We start from the raw sequence: 18,962 nt of genomic DNA, 5'->3' as shown, positions 1-18,962 counted from the left end.
ATGCCCAGCTAATTTTTGTACTTTTAGTAGAGACAGGTTTCACCATGTTGGTCAGCCTGGTCTCAAACTCCTGACCTCAAGTGATCCACCCGCCTTGGCCTCCCAAAGTGCTGGGGTTACAGGCATCAGCCACTGCGCCCGGCTTCTAACGTGGCATTTTAAGAGTGATGCATAGCTGTATGATATAGATGTAACAATAGATCTATGTTATAGATCTATTCTAACATTAATAAGAAAAGTAGCAACAAGCTAAGCTTAGGAATGAGAACACTTTTTATTTGCAAATACAAGAGTCATGCATATGTATACAACTCCAAGTAGAACAGCAATAATATGGTTTAGAGAAAACTTTTTTTGTGTGTGTGTGTGTCGGAGTCTCACTCTGTCATCCAGGCTGGAGTGCAGTGGCATAATCTCGCTTCACTGCACCTCCGCCTCTCGGATTCAAGCGATTCTCCTGCCTCAGCCTCCTGAGCAGCTGGGGTTACAGGCAGCTGCCACTATATCTGGCTAATTTTTGTATTTTTAGTAGAGACGGGGTTTCACTATCTTGGCTAGGCTGGTCTTGAATTCCTGACCTCAAGTGATCCACTCGCCTAGGCCTCCCAAAGTGCTGGGATTACAGGCGTGAGCCATGCTGCCCGGCCAGAAAACTGTTATTTTTTTACACCTATTAGATAGCAAAGTAAACCAAGTCATATTTTGGTTCTCTTGTAAAATATTCTGTACACTATGTATCATTCAAATAAATTGAAGCCTGTGTCTCTTGCTTTTAAATAATGATCCTTGCGAACTAAAATCTTAAGTTACTGCAATTTTCAAAGCATGGTAAGTTAAGCACCTATAGTGGGAAGAAAAACCTCCAAATTTGTCAAAGATGTTTAACTTCTAGTGATAATTATGCAATTACCAAAAGTTCAAAAAACCTCATATTTAAAAACTACTTTTGACATTTCAAATATAATAGCTCAAGACAAAAACCCATAGAAGATTTAGAAGATGATAGCGAATAAGGCAGAGTAAACAGATCTAATGTCCTGTCTCTCTAGAGAAAGATCAAAAAACCAAGCAGAACTGTTGGAATCAACTTTGTTAAAACTGAAAAATAAAGATTTCAGAAACAGGAGAATGCTGAATCAAGAGAAAGGGAACATAAAAATTATAAGAAGGGTGTGTAGCATTTTTATTTGCATTTGCTTCATCTCCCACTGGCACAGCCTCTATTCCCAATGTGCCTGGCAGAGGGAGCAGCGCAGATCTCATTCTCAAAGAATGTTATCCCGTATGGGAGCTACTTGAAGGATTAATGAGAAGTGTTTGTCTTTATTTTATCTAACTCAGAACTCACACTGGACTGAAAAACAGCAGGCATTCCTCAAGCATATTGTAAGGTAAACAAATAAACAAACAAAGAAAATGAACAATAAAAAACTGCAGGTGCCTAGGGCAAAAGATTAAGGTTGAAGAAAATAGAGTGCCCAAAGTCTGGAAAGAAAAGCTAAGGAAAGTGTTTCTTTGAATAATTATAACAATCTTAAGTGGCTCTATATTGTGGGGGGAAATTTAGAAAGCAACAGCACATAATTTGGGCAAAACATTTACTCAGAAAAAGACCAGAGAAGACCCAAATCATTTATCCCTGGTGACATCTAGTCTTAGTGTTTGAAGGAAGGGAAGGCTAAGGTAGAGTTTTAAATGGGCTGGCTAAGCAATAAAAGAGTATCCCAGCACAGAAGAAATCTGCAAAGACTGGGATGACAATCTCTCTGGCTCCCTTTCCTTCTTCCTCTCTTTATTTCTCTCTGTCTCCCCTTGGTTTATCAGAAAGTCTTTGACAAAACACTAGCTGAACACAAACTAAAGAAATAGAGATTTAAGAGGCAAAACGTAAAGAAGTTACAGACCTTTAAAAATAGTTTAGAAAAGACACTAAACAAATATCCCTGTCCAAATTCCAATGGCCTCTTTTGTAGAAATGGAAAGGTTGGTACTCAGATTTCATACAGAACTGCAAGGGGTTTTAAATAGCCAAAACAATATGGAAAAAGCAGTGTTGGAGGGCTCAAAATCTTCCCAACTTCAAAACTTGCTAATCAAAACAGTGTGATATTAGACATATTAATCAATGGAATAAGATTGATCATCCAGAAACTGATCCATATATTTTATAAACAATTAATTTTGACAAGGATGCCAAGATCATTCATTAGGGAAAAAGTACTATCTTCAACAAATGGTGCTGAAATGATTGGATATCCATGTGCAAAAGAATGAAATTGGATTCTTACCTCACATCATATGCTAACATTAACATAAAATGGATCAAGTAAATATAACAGCTAAAATAATAAAAATTCTTAGAAGAAAACATAAGGGTGGTCTTCAGGATCTTGAATTTGCCAAGGCATTCTTAGGTGTGGCACCAAAACCAGGAGCAGCAAAACAAAAAATAAATAAATATGACTTTGTCAAAATAAAAAATTTTGTTTATCAAAAGATACATTATCAAGAAAGTGAAAAGACAACCTACAAAATGAGCAAAAATATCTGCAAATCATATATCTGATTATCATATAATATAGAATATATAAAGAGCTCTTACATTCAACAACAAAGATGAACAACCCAGTTTTCACCTGTTTTAAATGGGCAACCCATTTTAAAACAACCAATTTTAAAATGGGCAAATAACTTGAGTATACGTTTCTCTTAAGAATAGGTACAAATGGCCAAGAAGAACATACAAATATGTCCAACGTTATTGGCGTTCAGGGAAATGCAAATCAAAACTCTGATGAGGTGCCACTTCACAACCACTAGAATGGTGATAATTTTTATTTTTATTTTTATTTTATTTTGAGACAGGATCTTGCTGTGTCAATCACACTGCAGTGGCACAATCATAACTCACTGCAGCTTCAACCTCCTGGGCTCAAGTTATCTTCCCACCTCAGCCTCCCAAGTAGCTGGGACTACAGGTGTGCCACCACACCTGGCTTTTTTTTTTTTTTCAGTAGAGATAAGGTCTTGCTATGTTGCCCAGCCTGTCTCTATCTCCTGAACTCAAACAATTCTTCCTCTTCAGCTTCCCAAAGTGTGTGCCTGTCCAGATAATTTTTTTTTTAATGAAAACAACTAATATTGGCAGCAGTGTGAAGAAATGGGGAGCTTCTTTCTTAACTGGTGAGAATATAAATTTTTTTAGCTGCTGTGGAAAATAGTTTGCTGGTTTCTAAAATAGTTGAACATAGAATTCACATATGAGCCAGTAATTTCACCCTCAAGGATATGCACAAAAGAATTGAAAGAGGTACTTAAAAAACATGTATACATATATTCATAGCAGCAATATTCACAATAGCCAAAAGGTGAAAATAATCCAAATGTCTATCAACAGAGGAAAGGATAAACAAATTGTGACACATACATAAAATAGAACATTATTCAACCATAAAATGGAATTAAATCCCAATATATTACAGTATGGATGAATATTGAATATATTATGCTAAATTGAAAGAATCCAAACACAAAAGATTGCATGCTATATGATTCATTTATATGAAGTATCTATAATAGTTAGGTCCATGGAGACAAAAAGCAAATGTGTTGCCAAGGGCTGGAGAGAGAGAGGAGTAAGAAGTAACTGCTTAATGAGTATGGGATGTTCTTTTGGGGCACGGAAAATGTTTTGTAGCTAGATAGATATGGTGGTTGCACAACGTTGTGATTGTACCAAATGCCACTGAATTGTTCATTTTAAAATAAATGATTTAATGTTATATGAATCTTACTTCAACTTTTTAAAAGTCTCTTACTATTGGGTACAACTTTTTTTCTCACTTTGTAAAAATGGCTCAAATTTTTCTAGGAAAACATATGGCACAAAGACTAACATGTACTTATTTAACAGAAAGTACTGTAAAAAAACATAAAATATTGCCAGAGATTTGGAGAAAACAATAGACAAATTGCATAGTACCAGAGGTTTTCTGTTGAAAGAAAGAACAGATGTTTCTAACACGTCTCAGGTTATGATTTTGGTAGATGAACTGCCTCAATAATAAAACAGCAAGGATGAATTTTGTGGGTGTGGTCAATAAAAGCAAGATGTACTGGAAACAATTTAAAGTAATCTTTAATAAAATAATGTTTATTAACAAAACAGTTTAACTGTTTTAGTGTGCCTGTTATGAAATCATTAAAGAAAAAGAAAGATTCTGAAGTTACATTCAGAAATATTATTATATGAAATATTCATTTGCCAAATTATTCACAAAGAAACCATTGCAGTTAAGCAGTAGTAAATGAAAGGCACAAGGATGTCATCAATGAGAATAATGTTAAGTTTTAAATATGTTTAAATATAGTGAACTATAATATACCATCTCTTCCTCTCCTTTGATTGCAATGTATGCAAAACAAACATGTTGAATCATCCAAATATGGAGAGATAATAAAGCAATAGGCCACCTGTTTTTATAAGGTTTTATTTGAACATACAAAAAATATACCTGATATGATATTTCATAAGATTGGAGGTATTAAAGTATTTAAGAGATTGATGAGCACAATTAAAATTATAATTTTCTGTTATTACACACCCCAAATCATCTCAAATTGACTGAACTTTTTTGATGATAAGTAGTTTGTCAGTACTGTTTAACCCAAGAAAAATTTTAATCAATTTTTACATATTGAAATATCCCTTCAAGGTAAAAAGAACATTTTAATAATGATTGAGAAAGCAGTAGCTTTTTAATAGAAAGAAAGTTATACTATAGAGAGAGCATTTTGAAAACAGAATTTTGGAAATGTTTCTGCTATTATGCAATCTTAATGGCCCAAACTATGTGTTACTTACAAAATTCTCATATTGCTATTCCCCCAAAAATGGAAAGTGATTTTTTAGCTATCTAAAATCTTCCAAATAAATATTTTTAGTGGATTGGAAATGATTTTTAAAAAAATACCAATTCAAAACTTTCTAAAATTTTCAAGATCATTTCCAACTTTAAGAAAAACAATTAGGTCATGAAAGACTAAGAAGTGACAATCATGATTGATTATGGAGAGTAGATCTTGTCCACTTACAAACACTGAAATCAAAATAAATTAAATGTGGAGCTGTATCTTTGATGTTTCATATATTAATAAGTAAAGTCAAGATTTTCAAAAATAATGAACCAATTTCTATCACATATTTCTCACTGACAATATTGTCCATTTTTTATATTTTAGAGAACAAATGTCAATACAATAGGAAAGAAATTTACCATTAAGAAATAATACTAAGCTTTAATTTTGTTGTTTAGTCTATGTTTATCTATTTTTCCAGGTTTATTTTTGTATATATTTTAATATATTTAATGTAAAATACATGAAAATATAGCATTAAGATTTATGTATTAATATTTGTATGTGTATACATACACACATTACTAGGTTTTTTTTTTGTATGTATGCTACTATTACTCAGTAAATGTCAATTCCAAGTTGGTACCTTAGTTTAAAAGGGTATTCCATCACTCTCTCAGGCCAGCAACTTTTAGTGACGCAATATGTAGTAGAACTGGTAGATTCCACTGCCATGTGTTTATTGCTAAACCTCCTTTGTTGCTGAAAAGTGGATTCCTGTGTCTGATGTAATGTTATGCATACTGTGTTAGTAAATTAAATACTCTGTAATCTAGCTGAGTCCATGTAGATGGGAAAGAACAACTTATACCTATGGATGTGATTTAATACAGTCAAGATTAATTGCTGCCACTCTGATGGTTTGTTATCAACTTACCACCAAGTGGCTGGTTGGTTTCTTTGAAAGATGATTCTATACGAGAGACTCAGTGTTGGTCATGCTTTTGATTGAATACCATCAGTGGAAGTAATTTATCTGCTTTTTTTTTAGTGGGAGTCCACTTTTGGGCCCATATATAGCCTCAATTTCTGTCATCATGGTACTTCTATTATTAGGCTCATTGTGCCAGCACTGGGGTAGCCAACTATAGATGCTGGCTTTTGTCAACTGGCCAAGTCATTTTGTCTAATTAGGTTAGTGTCTCTCTCACTGTGAATGCTCTCTTGAACATATTAACATGTAATACAAAGATCTTTAAACTGCATTCCTACACAAATGGCTCCAGATTCTTCAACTAAAGCTTTCTATGTAACTCACACATTTTTTTTTTTGCCACTACTGATATTCTAATACAATAAGGGCTTCTGGTGACTACAGCTCAAACATCAGAGCTGCTTACTCCACAGCCCAGATGTACTGAAGAGCCCTACCCTGCTCTGAGCCCTATCCAAAGCTAGCAGCCTTTTTTTTTTTTTTTCTTAATCACCCAGTGAATAGACCAGGACAGCATTCATAAGTGTGGAATATACTGCCTCTAAAATTTGAAGAGGCCTACCAAGTGTTATCTTTTCTTCTTAGTGGTGGAAGATATGACATGAAATTATTTTTCTTTTACTTTGGAGGAAATGTCCAGGCATGAAACAGACAACTAGACCCATAAAATCTTTACTGATGCAGCAGGCCCTGAATCTCCATGTTTTTATCCCCCACCCTCTGTAGCACATATGACTTGTCAAGATCTCCAACATAGTTAACACTATGGTTATTCAGTTTAATATGGTGTTATCAATATAGTGGACAAATGCAATGTTCTGCAGAATGGTCAGATTTTACAGCATCATATGGCTGGCTATATTATGACAGAAGGTAGGAGAGTTCATAAAGCCCTAGGTCTAGGCTGTAAATATATATTATTTTCTGTCCCAAATGAATTTGAAATGTTCCTAATCCTCTTCCTGATAGGGATGGAAAAAATAAATTCACAAAATCAATGACTGCATACCGTGTATCTGAGGTTCACACTAATCTACTGTAACAAAAATGCCTATCTGAAATAGCAGTTGCAGCTTGAGTTTGTATCCTTCTCCAAGATCTAACTGCATGCTTTGGGACATCTACAACCACCTCAGCCCTACCACCAAGATGCGATATTGCTTTTGTTTTATAATCTTGACTGTGAGGGCATTAGTTCCTAGTCTTGGGCTTGACTTTTCCTACTATAATAGCTCTTGTACCACAGAATAAGGAACCTATATGGAGGTTGTGCCAAGGAACAAGTATATCCATTACAATTACATGTTCAAGGATGGAGTAACTGGCTACCAGGGTGTTTTCAGGGGGATTCAGACCTGAGCCACGTATCCATATACCATCTAGCTCCTATATACTCCCACTCTTAAAGGGGGGCAGGAGGAATCCATGACTTTGGTTTCCAAGGTATAAATATTTTAAATATTTTTGATATTTTATTTTCTCCATATGGTGTTGCATGGTTCTCCTCCTGGAGACCTGGTCTATTCATGAATTAATGAGATTTTAAGTCTGTGGATTGGTTTTATTCTGTAAGCCAGCCAAGGAATTATTGAGAAGGCTGTTGTTAGTCTCGAGGTCATCATTCATCCATCCTTGATTTTTGTTGTTGTTATAGATTAGGTAATAAACTTGTTAGAAACCCTTCTGTCTTGACTCTAGGGATGCTATACTTTATTAATCATCTCCATAGCTTTCTGCAGGCCAGACCTCTACTAGAAACTCCAACTATGCCACTTGTCACAAAATTGTACTCACCTTGCTTTTCATAGTTAGGTACAACTACCTCCCCTCTATTATCTTCACATCTAACCAAACTGGTATTAAGGAGCTCAGCTCAAAAGCTATCTGTAATAACATCTTTTGCTATTAGTACTGGACTATAGAAGACTGCCATAATTCAGTACCATTCAGGACACAGGCATGGGCAAATACTGCATGATAAAGACACCAAAAGCAATTGCAACAAAAGCAAAAATTGGCATATGGGATCTAATCATACTAAAGAGCTTCTGTACAGTAAAATAAACTATCAAGAGAGTGAACAGAAAACCTACAGAATGGAAGAAATTTTTTGCAAACTATGCATCTGACAGAGTCTAATACAGAGCATTTACAAGGCACTTAAGACAAAGTTACAATAAAATAACCAAACAACCCCATTAAAAAGTGGGCAAAGGACATGAACACACACTCTCAAAAGAAGACATACATGCAGCCAACAATCATTAAAAAAAACTTAAAATCACTGATTAGAGAAATGCAAATAAAAACCACAATGACATACCATCTCACACCAGTCAGAATGACTATTATTAAAAAGTCAAAAAATAACAGAAGGCTGGCAAGATTGTGGAGAAAAAGGAATGCTTATACACTGTTGAAGAGGGCAAATTTGTTCAACTGTTGTGAAAGACAGTGTGGCAATTCCTCAAATACCAAAAGACAGAAATGCCATTTGACTCAGCCATCTCATTACTAGGTATATGCCCCAAATAATATAAATCATTCTATTATAAAGACACATGCACACGTATGTTCATTGCAGCACTATTCACAATAGCAAAGACATGGAATAAACCTAAATGCCCATCAATGATAGATTAGATAAAGAAAATATGGCACACATACAACACAGAATACTGCGCAGCTATAAAAAAGAATGAGATTATGTCCTTTGAGAGGAGCTGGACATGTTCGGAGCTGGAGGCCATTATCCTTAGCAAACTAACACAGGAACAGAAAACTGAGTATCGCATGTTCTCACTTATAAGTGGAAGCTAAATGATGAGAACACCTGGACACATAGAGGGGCAAAAAATTCAAAGAAATGGTGTTGGTATGGGTCCTGGAAGCATGAAGAATGTAGTATTTTCCATATTAAGAAACTATGCTTTACACTGGGGCCTATTGAAGGGTGGAGGGTGGAAGGAGGAAGGGGATCAGCAAAAATAACTAATGGGTACTCGGCTTAATACCTGGCTGATGAAATAATCTGTACAACAACGCCCCATGACACAAGTTTACCTAGGTAGCAAATCTATACATGTACCCCTCAACTTAAAAATTAAAAAAAATAAAAATAAATTTTTGAAAGGAAGACTGCTATCGTTGAGCTTTTCAGCAATACCGATGCCCTTCTTAGCAGTATATTTCTTACTGGTTTGGTGAATGGAATGTCCCTTGTGTCTTTACATAGAACATGATTATCTGGTGTGTATTCCAGTCTCAGGCGGTATATCTATTTCAGTATTCCATTTCTCTGAGCCTTTTGGTACATTCTTCTACCGTCTTCCACAGAGACTAGATGTTTTAGCATTTCTATTTCACTTAATGTGGATGATATTTCTTCATGCTTCCAGGATCCACCCAGCACCATTTCTTTGAGTTTTTGCCAGGATTTGCAGGAATCTGAGGATTCACAATTATCTGGTATATTGAGTCAGTCATACCCATCCCATGTGTCATCAATTCTCGTTTTCTCAATCAGGGGCCTGTCTGGCATAACAGACTTTCCCAGATTGAGCATTCAACCTCCTCTGGAACTCTGCTGCTCTTGCAATTGTGGTTTTGATGCTCAGTTTTTTTCTGCCATAAACTTGAAAGAGATAGTAGTATTTTATTTATTAATAAGGAGGCCTTCTGGCTTTTGTGCCTAATTGGTTAATGTGTGATTAATCATTTCACACTTAGACTTATTTTTTTCCTAATACATCAATTATATCAGCAATAACCATACAATTTCACAGTTCTTACATATCCTGAATATCTGATATACCTGAGATATTGCACCTGCCTGCGTGTTAGCTTCTGTCAGTTTCCAATTTCAGTTTATCACAAGTGAAAGTTTTAACAATTATTAATACAACATATCTCTCATGCCAGAGATTGATCACGCCTTCCATACCACTAGTAATAAGGTACTCATTTCCAGATGACTATCTGATGATTCAACTCTAAAATCCCATTTTAGTTTCCACTTCCTTGAACCACTTTTGATTTCAGCCTTCTTAAAGTTCCTAGGAAACAGATTGAAACAAATTTGCTTGTACCATGTTTATTGGAGACTACCTTCAGGATAGACACTTGTGGGAGAAAAAAGGCCGCGAGATTGGTCTGTCAAAGTTGTTAAACTACTCTGAAACTGCAGTAAAGAACTCAAATGATTCTCCAGGGAGCTCTGGCTGGCTCAGACGATGCGAACTGCCCAGAATTGACATAGTATGGCATTTGCATCCCTTCGGTATCAATGTCATTGGATGCAGGTTGCCCATGGGAAGAAGAAATTCTTTTGTGGGTGTCAAAGAAATCATGCCAGCAAAGACCCTCAGAAATTGGCAGAAATCGGCAGAAATCTTGCAAAGGGCATGCCATAAGGCCTCATTCTGGACCTGGGGTCTTAAAAATCCCTAATGATATATGAATTGTGTGTACATTACTTTTGGTGTTTGATTTCTCAGTTGTAATTGAAGAGGATATATATTACTATTTTCCTTTAATTATTATTATTTTAGCAACTTCAAAGAAAAAAAATCTCAAAATAATGTCTCAAATAATATCAGCATTCCTTGAAACATGTTGACATTTGTTTTTTCACCTCCCATTAAAATAACCTATTCTAGTTTCTCCGAGTGTATATATCATAATACTTTTTGGCGAACCATAAAAAAATCTTTATTAACAAATCAGATACTAATTCAGACTTGAGGTATGCAAAATAATTTAATACTAAGAAATGTTACAAGTTTCCAAATGTTGTCTTCCAGCATATTTTTTTTTCTGCAGATAAGATAATGAATGCTTCAACGAATTTCAAGGTGACAGGCAGAGAAATTCAGTGTTAAGGATCATAATAGACCCCAGATACCTGCTTCCAATCTGTTTGTTCCAAAAACTGATTTCTCTGGTTTCCAACATGCCTTGATAAAAATTGAATTCTTTTACAAAATATCAATTGCTCCAAAATTTGAGATAATCCCATTCAATTATTCTGACAACATTTGAAACTAAATACTTAATGGCTTAATGAGAATAAATTGTATATAAAGTATAATTTTTAGTTCCTTCTTTTTGGTATATTTTCATATATGTCTTCATTTTTAGTGGCATTTCAGAGATTTCCTTATCAAATCTTGTTAATAATTTTTGAATATTCAATGTGTTTATTTTGATGCTTTATGTGCCCCACATATCATAATGCATTTTCCTAAGATTTCTAAGAGGTAGATATTATAGCATCCTCACTTTCTAGATGGCGAATAACACAGAGAGATTGAGAAATTTGTCTGAGACAGTGTAGCTAAAACTAAGAAAATGCTGTTCCCTTGGTTGTGCAAACGGCTGGCTAATTCTCAATTCTCATCTCGATGTCTCTGTTCAAATGTCACTTACTTCAAAAGACATGTCCTGATCATTCTATCTATGGTAGAGTCCTAAAATCTACTTTATAGAAATTATCATAATCTGTAATTATGTTATTCACTTTTTCTTGACTTGCCTATTTTCTATCTTGTCAGATTGCAAGATTCATGAAGAGAAGAAACTTCCTGTCTTTTGCTATGTCATGACTGCCCATCATATAAGAGGCTCATTGAATATTTTATAAATGAATGAATAATATTCCATTTTAGCCTCATTTGGAATAAGTCCCTAATATACTTAGTCAATTAAAACAAATTGTGTCTTTATTTGAAAAAAAAATCCATAGGTTTTTGGGGAACATGTGGTATTTGGTTACATGAGTAAGTTCTTTAGTGGTGATTTGTGAGATTTTGGTGCACCCATCACTCGAGCAGTATACACTGCACCCTATTTGTAGTCTTTTAGCCCTCACACCCTTCCCACCCTTTTCCTCTGAGTCCCCCAAGTCCATTATGTCATTCTTATGCCTTTTCTTCTTTATAGCTTAGCTCCCACTTATGAGTGAGAACACACCATATTTGGTTTTCCATTCCAGATTTACTTCACTTAGAATAATAGTCTCCAATTTCATCCAGGTCACTGTGAATGCCATTAATTAATTCTTTTTTATGGCTGATTAGTATTCCATCATATATACACATATATACATATATCTCACAGTTTGTTCATCCACTCATTGATTGATGGACATTTGGGTTGGTTCCATATTTTTGCAATTGCGAATTGTGCTGTTGTAAACAAGCATGGGAATCTTTTTCATATGATGACTTCTTTTCCTCTGGGTAGATACCCAGCAGTGGAATTGCTGGATCGAAGTTAGTTCTACTTTTATTTCTTTAAGGAATATCCACACTGCTTTTCACAGCGGCTGTATTAGTTTACATTCCCACCAGCAGTGTAGAAGTGTCCCCTGTTCACTGCATCCATGCCAACATCTATGTTGTTGTTTTGTTTTGTTTTGTTTTTGTTTTTTCTTTTTTCTTTTTTTAATTTATTTTTTATTAGTTTTAGGGTATATGTGCACAACGTGCAGGTTAGTTACAAATGTATACATGTGCCATGCTGGTGTGCTGCACCCAGTAACTCATCATTTAACATTAGGTATATCTCCTAATGCTATCCATCCCCCCTCCCCCCACCCCACAACAGGCCCCAGTATTGATGTTCCCATTCCTGTGTCCATGTGTTCTCATTGTTCAATTACCACCTATGAGTGAGAACATGCAGTGTTTGTTTTTTTGTCCTTGCGATAGTTTGCTGAGAATGATGGTTTCCAGCTTCATCCATGCCCCTACAATGGATATGAACTCATCATTTTTTATGGCTGCATAGTATTCCGTGGTGCATATGTGCCATATTTTCTTATCCAGTCTATCATTGTTGGACATTTGGGTTGGTTCCAAGTCTTTGCTATTGTGAATAGTGCTGCAATAAACATACGTGTGCATGTGTCTTAATAGCAGCATGTTTTACAATCCTTTGGGTATATACCCAGTAATTGGATGGCTGGGTCAAATGGTATTTCTACTTGTAGTTCTAGATCCTTGAGGAATCGCCACACTGACTTCCACAATGATTGAACTAGTTTACAGTCCCACCAACAGTGTAAAAGTGTTCCTATTTCTCCACATGCTCTCCAGCACCTGTTGTTTCCTGACTTTTTAATGATCACCACTGTAACTGGTGTGAGATGGTATGTCATTGTGGTCATTTGCATTTCTCTGATGGCCAGTGATGATGAGCATTTTTTCTTGTGTCTTTTAGCTGCATAAATGTCTTCTTTTGTGAAGTGAACAACCCTTCATACTAAAAACTCTCAATAAATTAGGTATTGATGGGACATATCTCAAAATAATAAGAGCTATCTATGACAAACCCACAGCCAATATCATACTGAATGGGCAAAAACTGGAAGCATTCTCTTTGAAAACTGGCACAAGAGAGGGATGCCCTCTCTCACCACTCCTATTCAACATAGTGTTGGAAGTTCTGGCCAGGGCAATCAGGCAGGAGAAGGAAATATAGGGTATTCAATTAGGAAAAGAGGAAGTCAAATTGTCCCTGTTTGCAGATGACATGATTGTATATCTAGAAAGCCCCGTCCTCTCAGCCCAAAATCTCCATAAGCTGATAGGCAACTTCAGCAAAGTCTCAGGATACAAAATCAATGTGCAAACATCACAAGCATTCTTATACACCAATAACCGACAAACAGAGAGCCAAATCATGAGTGAACTCATGCTTCACTCATTCACAATTGCTTCAAAGAGAATAAAACACCTAGGAATCCAACTTACAAGGGGACATGAAGGACCTCTTCAAGGAGAACTACAACCACTGCTCAATGAAATAAAAGAGGATACAAACAAATGGAAGAACGTTCCATGCTCATGGGTAGGAAGAATCAATATCGTGAAAATGGCCATACTGCCCAAGGTAATTTATAGATTCAATGCCATCCCCATCAAGCTACCAATGACTTTCTTACAGAATTGGAAAAAACTAATTTAAAGTTCATATGGAACCAAAAAACGGCCCGCATTGCCAAGTCCATCCTAAACCAAAAGAACAAAGCTGGAGGCATCACGCTACCTGACTTCAAACTATACTACAAGACTACAGTAACCAAAACAGCATGGTACTGATACCAAAACAGAGATATAGACAAATGGAACCGAACAGAGCCCTCAGAAATAATGCCACATATCTACAACTATCTGATCTTTGAGAAACCTGACAAAAAGAAGAAATGGAAAAAAGGATTCCCTATTTAATAAATGGTGCTGGGAAAACTGGCTAGCCATATGTAGAAAGCTGAAACTGGATCCCTTCCTTACATCTTATACAAAAATTAATTCAAGATGGATTAAAGACTTAAATGTTAGACCTAAAACCATAAAAACTCTAGAAAAAAACCTAGGCAATACCATTCAGGACATAGGCATGGGCAAGGACTGCATGTCTAAAACACAAAAAGCAATGGCAACAAAAGCCAAAATTGACAAATGGGATCTAATTAAACTAAAGAGCTTCTGCACAGCAAAAGAAACTACCATCAGAGTGAACAGGCAACCTACAAAATGGGAGAAAATTTTTGCAATCTACTCATCTGACAAAGGGCTTATATCCAGAATCTACAATGAACTCCAACAAGTTTACAAGAAGAAAACAAACAACCCCATCAAAAAGTGGGAGAAGGATATGAACAGATACCTCTCAAAAGAAGACATTTATGTTTTTGTTTTTTTATTGTGGCCGTTCTTGCAGGAGTAAGGTGACATCACTTGTTGGTTTTTATTTGCATTTCTCTGATCATTAGTGATGTTGAGCATTTTTTCCTAAGTTTGTTGGCCGTTTGTATATTCTTTTGAGAATTGTCTATTCATGTTCGTAGCCCACTTTTTGATGGAATTGGTTGTTTCCTTCTTACTGATTTGTTTGAGTTCATTGTAGATTCTGGAAATTAGTTATTTGTCAAGTGTATAGATTGTGAAGATTTTCTCCCACTCTGTGGGTTGTCTATTTACACTGCTGAATGTTCCTTTTGCTGTGGAAAAGCTCTATAGTTTAATTAAGTCCCACCTGTTTATCTTTGATTTTATCACATTTGCTTTTGGGTTCTTGGTCATGAAATCCTTGCCTAAGCCAATGTCTAAAAGGGGTTTTAAAATGTTATCTTCTAGAATTTTATCTATTTCACGTCTTAGATTTAAGTCCTTAATCCATCTTGAGTTGCTTTTTGTATAAGGTGAGAGATGAGGATCCAGTTTTATTCTCCTATATGTGGCTAGTCACTTACCCCACACCATTTAAAACAAATGTGTCTTGAGTTTTTACTCCCTTATCCTTCCAGATAAATTTTGGTATCATTTTGCTCAAGTTTGCTTGAAATTATAGTAAATAAAATTAATTTAGTTTAAATTTTTGTTTTGCAAAATTTAATTTTTAAAATCCAAGAACATGATATGTTTTTAATGTATTTTATTTTTTGCTAATTTTTAGATGATTTTCTGTTTTTTTCATAGAGGCTTTTCTCATTTATCACCCCTTGCTCTTTATTGCCTTCATTGACTAGTGGTAAGAGAAGCAGTAGTCACACTCAAGCTGGTAGTATTAAAAGAAGAATTAAGAGTAAAGTTAGAGTAGGAATAAAAGTCATAAGATCTGGAATTAGCATGGAAGCAGTAGGAGTTATTGCCATGTAATGGAATTTCCTCTTCCAATTTTTTTTCTTTTTTGGGGGGTTTATTTTATTTTATTTATTATACTTTATGTTCTAGGGTACATGTGCACAACGTACAGGTTTGTTACATAGGTACACATGTGCCATGTCAGTTTGCTGCACCCATTAACTTGTTATTTACATTAGGTTTTTCTCCTAATGCTATCCCTTCCCCTACCCCCCCGCCCCATTACAGGTCCCCGGGTGTGATGTTCCCCACCCTGTGTCCAAGTGTTCTCATTGTTCAATTCCCACCTATGAGTGAGAGCATGCAGTGTTTGGTTTTCTGTCCTTGTGATAGTTTGTTCAGAATTATGGCTTCTAGCAGCATCCATGTCCCTGCAAAAGACATGAACTCATCCTTTTTTATGGCTGCATAGTATTCTATGGTGCATATGTGCCACATTTTCTTAATCCAGTCTATCATTGACGGACATTTGGGTTGGTTCCAAGTCTTTGCTATTGTGAATAGTGCCATAATAAACATACCTGTGCATGTGTCTTTATAGTAGCATGATTTATAATCCTTTGGGTATATACCCAGTAATGAGATGGCTGGGTCAAATGGTATTTCTAGTTATAGATCCTTGAGGAATTGCCACACTGTCTTCCACAATGGTTGAACAAGTTTACACTCCCACCAACCGTGTAAAAGTGTTCCTATTTCTCCACATCCTCCCCAGCACCTGTTGTTTCCTGAGTTTTTAATGATCGTCATTCTAACTGGTGTGAGATGGTATCTCATTGTGGTTTTGATTTGCATTTCTCTGAAGGCCAGTGATGATGAGCATTTTTTCATGTGTCTGTTGGCTGCATAAATGTCTTCTTTTGAGAAGTGTCTGTTCATATCCTTTGCCCACTTTTTGATGGGGTTGTTTTTTTCTTCTAAATTTGTTTAAGTTCTTTGTACATTGTGGATATTAGCCCTTTGTCAGATGGGTAGGTTGCAAAAATTTTCTCCCATTCTGTAAGTTGCCTGTTCACTCTAATGGTAGTTTCTTTTGCTGTGCAGAAGCTCTTTAGTTTAATTAGATCCCATTTGTCTATTTTGGCTTTTGTTGTCTTTGCTTTTGGTGTTTTAGTTATGAAGTCCTTGCCCATGCCTACGTCCTGAATGGTATTGCCTAGGTTTTCTTCTAGGGTTTTTATGGTTTTACGTCTAACATTTAAGTTTTTAATCCATCTTGAATTAATTTTTCTATAAGGTGTAAGGAAGGGATCCAGTTTCAGCTTTCTACATATGGCTAGACAGTTTTCCCAGCACCATTTATTAAATAGGGAATCCTTTCCCCATTTCTTGTTTTTGTCAGCTTTGTCAAAGATCAGGTGGTTGTAGATGTGTGATGTTATTTCTGAGGCCTCTATTCTGTTCCATTGGTCTATATCTGTTTTGGTACCAGTGCCATGCTATTTTGGTTACTGTAGCCTTGTAGTATAGTTTGAAGTCAGGTAGCATGATTCTTCCAGCTTCGTTCTTTTTGTGTAGGATTGTCTTGGCAATACAGGCTCTTTTTTGGTTCCATATGAACTTTAAGGTAGTTTTTTTCCAATTCTATGGAGAAAGTCATTGGTAGCCTGATGGGGATGACATTGAATGTATAAATTACCTTGGGCAGATAGCATTGAATGTATAAATTACCTTGGGCAGTATGGCCATTTTCATGATATTGATTCTTCCTATCCATGAGCATGGCATGTTCTTCCATTTGTTTGCATCCGCTTATATTTCATTGAGCAGTGGTTTGTAGTTCTCCTTGAAGAAGTCCTTCACATCCCTTGTAAGTCAGATTCCTACGTATTTTATTCTCTTTGTAGCAATTGTGAATGGGAATTCACTCATGATTTGGCTCTCTGTTTGTCTGTTATTGGTGTATAGGAATGCTTGTGATTTTTGCACATTCTTTTGTATCCTGAGACTTTGCTGAAGTTGCTTATCAGCTTAAGGAGATTTGGTGCTGAGACGATGGGGTTTTCTAAATATACAATCATGTCATCTGCAAACAGGGACAATTTGACTTCCTCTTTTCCTAATTGAATATCCTTTATTTATTTCTCTTGCCTTATTGCCCTGACTAGTATTCATTAACAAAACAATAGTTATTAACCTTCATCAATATAGAACTGTTTCATAAGTTTTAATGGGTTTTCAACTGATATCTTGGGTTTTATGAAGGTATAACATTGTTTCATCCTTGCCAAATCTGTAATTCTTCTTTCTGTTTCTGCTGGTTCTGGCATGTTTGCTTACAGATCCGTTCCTTTGGCTGCTCTTTCTTTCATGTGGTAAATGACTCCTGTAGGCATCATTTTTCAATCTCCTGTATTAAACAGCTTTTGGCTGGTATAGCCAATGATAGGTATTAGTAGAGCTTGAGAGATAAACTATAGGGTGACCCCAGTGTATCTTTTCTCCCCTCTCTGCTGGTATCCCTGGCATTAGATACAGCACCATGACTGGCTGCCAACCTCTGGGATGCCTATTGAGCTTCACAGATCTTCCACCCTTACAAATTTAAAATTATACTGATTTTAATGTCCATATTGATATTGACAAATGAAGTTCCATGCATGCTAAGTTTACAAAAAAATTAAGTGAAATATGTAAATACTCAGGAGTGCATTGGGTGCCTCCAGTCCTGTTTAGAAACAGCCAAAATATAAAGCAAAACACTGCTTTAAGCGACATAGGTGATTCCTGTCAAATCACTCATGAATTGATTAAATTTTACTCATATAAAGTTAATCAATCGTGCCATAAATGCCTCAGAAATTATTAATACATGATTTAAACATTAAAGTTGCAGATTTCTATTCAAATTCTAAATATAAGTGATAAACATCTTCTATAAGTAGAGAGTAAAGAGCTTATTGATGAAACCTATGGCTTATTCTTATCTGGAAAGTAGAAAATCCACCAGCAAGGTTAGACAAAAAAATACAGTGACAGCAAATGTAGGCAATTTTGTGATGTAGACAGTAAACAACACATGAGATACATCCTAGGAAAAAATGCATGCAAATTGTATATCTCTCATGCAATAAGCATGTTAGATTTTCAGTTGAAAACTAAATACAGAAAACAAAAAAGCAAATGAAATGTTGTAATAAAGAACTAAATGAAGATAAAGTTTAAGCATCAAAAAAAAAAAATTCCAACTCCAAACTAACAGAATGTAAGAAATAACCAAAATCAGAGCTGAACTGATGGAGCTAGAGACATGAAAACTATACAAAAGATCAATGAATCCAGAAGGTTGTTTTCTGAAAAAATTATTAAGTGATAGACCACTAGCTAGACTAATAAAGAAGAAAAGAGAGAAGATCCAAATAAACACAATTGGAAATGACAAAGGGGACGTTACCCTTGACCCCAAAGACATGCAAATAAATACCAGAGACTACTATGGAAATCTCTATGCACACAAACTAGAA

The sequence above is a fragment of the Pongo pygmaeus genome, chromosome 1, assembly GCF_028885625.2.
Source record: "Pongo pygmaeus isolate AG05252 chromosome 1, NHGRI_mPonPyg2-v2.0_pri, whole genome shotgun sequence".
NCBI lineage: Eukaryota > Metazoa > Chordata > Mammalia > Primates > Hominidae > Pongo > Pongo pygmaeus.
The sequence above is the reverse complement of the archived record's forward strand: the minus strand, read 5'-3'. Positions refer to the sequence as shown.